Below are 6,513 nucleotides of genomic sequence, written 5' to 3'. Positions count from 1 at the left end.
TCTTCACGTCTCCCCACCTGTGGGAGCCCACAGAGGTGGATCTGTTCCACCTTGACTAAATAAAGGTCAGAGAGCTCAGACCTATTTTGCTCCTTCAAGGTTGTATGACTGGAACTTTGACCTAAGGTGTGGCTACTAACAGGATGCTTTGACCTAGGGTGTGGTTACTTAATGTTTGGGGAATTAAGAAGATAATTACTTTCTTTATTCCTTATACCATGGTAAAGAAGTCTTTTACCTTCCTCCATTTTGATTTGGGGTCTATAAAGGCTATGAGAAATAAATGTGAGGCTAATCTCAGTATTTACGGGAGGCCCTCCTGACGAGAGAGAGAGAGAGAGAGAGAGAGAGAGAGAGAGAGAGAGAGAGAGAGAGAGAGAGAGAGAGAGAGAGAGTGTTCCAAGCCATGGCTGTTGCACAGATGGGGGAAAAGAAGAAAGAAAAATAAGATTGTGGTTGACAGTAGTACTTAATAGAAAACTGGTTAATTGCCAATTTTTGTGTGGAATGAAGTGCTCAGCGAGAGGACATTGAGAAGCTATTTGATAGCTGCAAAAGAATCAAAATGAAAACTTTTTTTAAGAGCAGCTGGTGGCAGTTAAGGCAAGGATAAAAACCCAGGGATCTCCCATGTAAATGTGTTAAACATTTCTTATAGAAACATTACTAAAGTAATCTAGATAAACTCAGTATTTGATCTTGCAGGTTTTCAGATTGTGTTAGTTGTATATATGTTAAAGGAGGAAAAAGTCGGTAGCAAAAGAACAAGATCCATAAATATTTGGATGTATGTATTTGTAACATTTAGAAGAATCTGAGTAAATGCAGATATCAGGAAGATGTGAAAATGGATCATATTGGTGGTCAACCAGGAAGAGGAGTTTCAAATTTCAAATGTAGGGGCACAGAGTTGACTCAGTGGTTGAGATAGATCACTTGCTATTCTTGCAGAGAAGTGGAGTTTGGCCCCAGCACCCAAATGGTAGCTCATTACCATCAATCCATAGGCACACATGTTGCACATAAATGCATCCATTCAGAATACTCACACACATGCAACAAATCTTCTGAAAAATAAAATTCAAATGTAATATTTCAAGGTGGGCTAGGTCAAGAGATCCTGCAGTGTCTTCAGTGTCTTGTGGTTTGAGCTGCTAACAGTGGTTTTTAGGAACTTGCTTGATTAGTTGGAACTGAATTTGGCAGTGGATACTCTAAACTCCAATGACATAATGTAAAAACAAGTACTCAACAACTTTAGGGACTAGAAAGCTGGAGGAAATGTCAATGCCACCCACAAAGGCTTTATACTCTAGGGAGAAGACTCAGAAACCTAAATCAAAGCTTAGATAGGTAAAAGGAAAAATAAAGTATGTCTAAGGTCAATAAATCAATTTAGAGTATAAGAAAGTGTATGGTAGCTCAGATTATTTCAATCTGTATTGTACTTCAAACAGTCCAAAATACTGCGACCAGGAACTTCAGAATGGTTTCTTCATGATCACTTGCAGTCCTTATACAGTTGCCTGAAGCAATGGAATAGCTCTCTCCATGAAGATGTGGGCTAGTCTACAGAAAATTAGCTTGTTTCTCCAATAGGCCAGTGTTGGGTGTATATGTTGGTGGGGGGGGGGAGTAATGATTCTCGCACTCTTACGTTTTAGCTACAATTCGAGATAGCAGAATATTTGAACCTTGAGTGGACCCTAGTTTATAAAATGGGAAGATAGAACTGGAAAGGTCTGAATGTGTTGGTAACATTACGGAACTGCGAGTTCTCAGATGTGATGATGCTACTGCTCTGGAGGCTGTGCTGGTGAGGGTCCTTTATTTTAGAAGGCTCATGCTGAACTTTGTAGGTGAGGAATGAGACATGAATTACAATAATATTCTTATTTCAAAATTTCTATGTAAAAAACACAGTCTCAAACAGAGACCTCTCTAAAGCAAGTGTGGTTCAACAAGACTGGAAGATTTTGAAGAGGGAGCTTGATGCTTGACTGAATGCTGGCATTGCCTATACACTTAGCACCAGGGTGTGAACCATCTGAACAAGTCCATGACTGTCCTCCCCACATGCAACTGAACACCATTCTATTCTGAAAGCCAAGGCTCTGAATACAGAAATTTCTTGGAAGTTGCCATAACTGTAGGATTTAATCTCAATCCAAAGATGTCTGTAAAATTGTCAGTGCATTCTTAAAGGCTTGAGATGACAATGTGAATACATAAAACATCCATTTGTGGAAAAGTCTAGAATATTACCAAAAATTCTATAACTGAAACTGTCAAGGCAATAGTTCTATGAAGTACAATAGCACTCCTGTGAGCAGCTGTTGATCTCCGAAGGGATGTGTAAACATGCACAAGGAGAAAGTACTAGTTCCCCCAGATTTCTGCTCTGTGTTTTCAGTAGAGTACAGCGAATTAACCGTTGACTTTTTCTTTTCTGTAGCTGTTAACTGAATCTTCCATAAGTTGTAGACACTTCTGTGGGAAATGCAGGTTCCAATTTTCAAATGGCATAGGGGAAGAATTTATAGTTACATGTGATCGATCAGTAAATCCAGGTCTGTTGTGCTGGAGAAAAGTTGTTAGCCTTCTTTAGACCTCTACTCCCTCAAAATACTCTACCAATTCTAAGAGGCAGTGTTAAGAGAAAAACCTCCATCCCTTTTAATACATTGCCACCATTTGAATTGTGTAGATGCACAGATGAAGTTCAGTGTTCCTTCACTGTGCGCGAGTAGAAAATAAGTCTTGCTGAGCTGTGTAATTTGCTCACACTTAATCCCAGCACTTGGGAGGTAGAGGCCAGTTTGCTCTACATAGTGAGTTTGGGGCCAGCCAGGGCTACCTTTACTGGGTGGCTCAGTGGCTAAGAATGCATGGCAAGCATTCTGATCTTAGTTTGATTCCCCAGTATCCACTTAAGTAAACTAGGCATGGCTGCATATACCTGTAACCCCAACATTAAGAGGCAAAGCAAGGTGGATTCTTGGAGCTTGCCAGTCAGCCAACCTAGTCAAAATCTATAGCTTTCCGATAATGAGACCTTGCTTGAAAACAATCAGGCAGATAGTGGTAGGGGAAGACACTCTTCCTATGGCATTCACTTGTGTGCCTGTGCCCTTGCACACTGCAAACACATGCATGTATTATACATTAAGAAAAATACTTGCCAAGGAGTGCACTCAGTATTTCCCCAGACTCATGCTTCTAACAGTTCCTCTGAGGCTTAGCCTCGAAGTGCAGGAATACAGCAGCTGAGGTAGAGTGGTGACTCCAGCCATCAGACCACCAATACTTCTGTGAGAGGAGACCCGTGTCCCCATTTCTGCCTGCAAAGTTCCTTCTCTCTGGAAGCCACTTAGCTTAATCTCTTCAGTGAGAGAACTAAGAGACAGGAGAGTACTTTCTAGACAATTATTCTTTGTCTGTTTATATGAGGCAAGGGAGCATAACAGCCTGGCTGCCTTCATATGGGGAAAGAAAAATACACAGAGAAAAACAATTATTTTAATAAACCCTACCAAACAAATATTGTGAAGTTATTTCAAGAAAATGTCATGAGGAAAGTCTTGGACCAAAATGTAATGGCAGCTATCTCTGAGTAATAAAATGAATTGATTTGTTCTTTCTAAATTTCGTGAAGTATTGTGTATGTTCTTTTTTATTATGGTAAAAAGATTATGTCATGGAATTTACCTTTGCAGTCATTTGGAAGTGTATGATTCAGTAGTGTTCAGCCCTCAGTATTAATCTTGTCTCAGACTCTCTCATTATCCCCTGCCACTCTCAGCTCCTGGTCACCTTTATTTCACTGTTTTTTTATGACTTTGTCTGCATCGTGCTAAATGAAATGTGTCAGACACCTAAGACCACTTGTATATTTGGTGCTTGATGTCCAGCTTGTTTCAGCAAGCACGATGTTTTCAGAATTTCATTCTCTTCTAAGACTCATTAATATTCCACTTTGGGAATAACTGGTTTGTCTGTCATTTGTTTCTAGACTTTCAGAGCTTCTCTAGCATTGTAGTCAACACTGATGTGTAGGCATCTATCTGAGTTCCTGTTTCACTGTTCCACGTCCATCCCCAGCAGTAGATCGTGTGGGTCACTTGGTGATTCTGCGTTCAACCTTTTGACGATACTCTAAGCTGTCATACAGTAGCGACATCATTTTACATTCCAGCCAGCAATGCGTGAGAGTTCTAGTCTCTTCATTCTTGTCAACATGCTATTGTCCTTGTTGTTATAGACATCATGAAGAGTATGAAGTGAAGTTTTATTTTTAACATCAGAAGAAGCTAATTAATAGTTTACAGCAACCGAGAATGAGGCAGTAACGTGTGTCTGGGTAGTGGCAACAGGAACATAGCCCCTTATGAGCTTCTGCTCTTCCTAGTCCATTTTAAGACAATTTTTACTAGTTTTTTCTTTTGTTTTCCAAGATTTTTAAATGTTTCAAAAAACATTGTCTTAAAATATATGCTGACTGTTTTTTATTGTCTCATTTAATCTTATGCCAAAGCTAGACTCTGACCTGCTCAGTCAGCCTACATGGGTCTTGCAGCTCTTTCTAAACTGGAAGTATGTACTATACAGCGCTAGCACAGCCCAGCTTGTGCCTGCGGCTTCTGTAGGCCAGATTCATGGAACCACGACCCATACACATTTCTGTCCTGCCTTTCAGAAAAGAACCTGCAGGCTGTGTGCAAGGCAGGGCAGTTTAGGACTCATTGAAACTGAGAAGTCATGTAGGATTTTTAAAATTGTTCTTGAATTTAAGAGTAAGTGCCCATGCTCACTGCTGCACACCTTCTGTAATTGGGTCTAGAATCCGACCATGTTTATTTTACTTTTTATATACTTCAAATGGTGAAATTTGAGGACAATACAAATCATACCTGGATTTCAAAATACCTAAGAAGAGAAGCCATCAGGAATCTGGAGGGAGGAGGGATGTTTGCTGTCAAAGACAAGGAGTGTATCCAGCTATCAATACCTTCATTTGGCAACCAAAACAAGGAATCATTCTTGGTAGACTGATAGCTAAACTGCAACTCCTTATACATGTCATCAAATTTCCCCAAAATTTCATTATTCGATTCTGGGATCTGACCTGATGTCCCAGAACTTAATATATTTAGACACTGAGTATTTCATTATTTTCTTAGGTTAATTATATTAGACGCCAGGACGAGTGAAGACCATTCTCTGGTTGTAGAAAGTGAAAGGACCGGAGGGACCAGGGATGTTTCCTCTCTGTTCTCTGACTTTCCAGTGGAATAAACTGACAAAAAGTAAGGAAAGTGCACAGGGGAGAGCATCAACCTGTCAGCGTGGGACCCAGGCCCAGGGATGTGGTTGCCCACTAGCCCCAGGGAGGGGAGGGAGGGACAGAAGCTTTGAGGAGCTGTGAATTATTACCGGGCAAATAAGACCTTGAATGAGCCCAAAGAGATGCAATACTGTCCTGTAATGGAAGTCTGTCCAGGTAGGGTTATACTCCTCAGCCTTTGTAGTTGGGAGCTGCGGGCCTCTTCCCACAGCCTGGCTCCCGCATGGTTAGCTTTATACCCGAAATAACAACACATGCATTGTATTCTTTTAAACACTGCTTGGCCCATTTCTATTCATGTGTGTAGCACCCCAAGATGTGCTTACCGGGAAGATTCTAGCCTACGTCCATCCTGGGTCGGAGCTTTATTGCATCTGCTGGGGAGAGGGGAGCATGGCGTCTGCTCCAGAGAGCAGAGCTGTCGAGTCTGAGCTCACTTCCTCTTCCTCCCAGCATTCTGTTCTGTTTACTCCACCCACCTATGTTTTAACCTATGAGGGCCAAGCAGATTCTTTATTACTTAACCAATGAAATCAACAGATTGATATATGACACTCCCACATCAAGCCTTTCCCGGAGTCAAAAGATTATGTTCCCTTTTGCAGTCTGTTCTAAACACAGATAAAGTCCCAGGGGCTCTTCTTCCTTGTGGGTAAGCAGACAATAAGCTTCTCTTTACAGCAAATGGACGCCACCACAGAAAACTACACTGGACACATGGTATTGATCTCTACATCAATACCATGGGGAGCCCATCCCAATCGATACATCTACATCACAGCTCCTGCAACATCAGGGAGCATCATGGGAGAGGGGGCAGGAAGATTATAAGAGCCATAGTACCAGGAAGTGTGCTGTGAAACAGTCTAGCATAGGAAGGACTGCACAAACAAGACCTGGGCAGCGGCAGTGTTGATAGGCATGCCAGTGAGGAAGTGGGGATGTCTTAGGGGTCATCCCCACGCTGGACAAAGAACTACAGGCAACTAGTGACTGCTGAGAGAGGGTGAGTTCTCATATCCCAGGGATGGACCCCCCAGTTAATTGTCCAATTCAAAATAGGCTTGAAACCACAAACAACAAAAATGGCCTCAGCAGGTTGTGTTTAAAGATCTGTGAATACATAATATATAACTAATAATCAGAGAAGAAACTATTAATCCGAGAGG

This window comes from Chionomys nivalis, chromosome 5, assembly GCF_950005125.1.
Source record: "Chionomys nivalis chromosome 5, mChiNiv1.1, whole genome shotgun sequence".
Lineage (NCBI taxonomy): Eukaryota > Metazoa > Chordata > Mammalia > Rodentia > Cricetidae > Chionomys > Chionomys nivalis.
Note: the sequence above shows the minus strand (reverse complement) of the source record.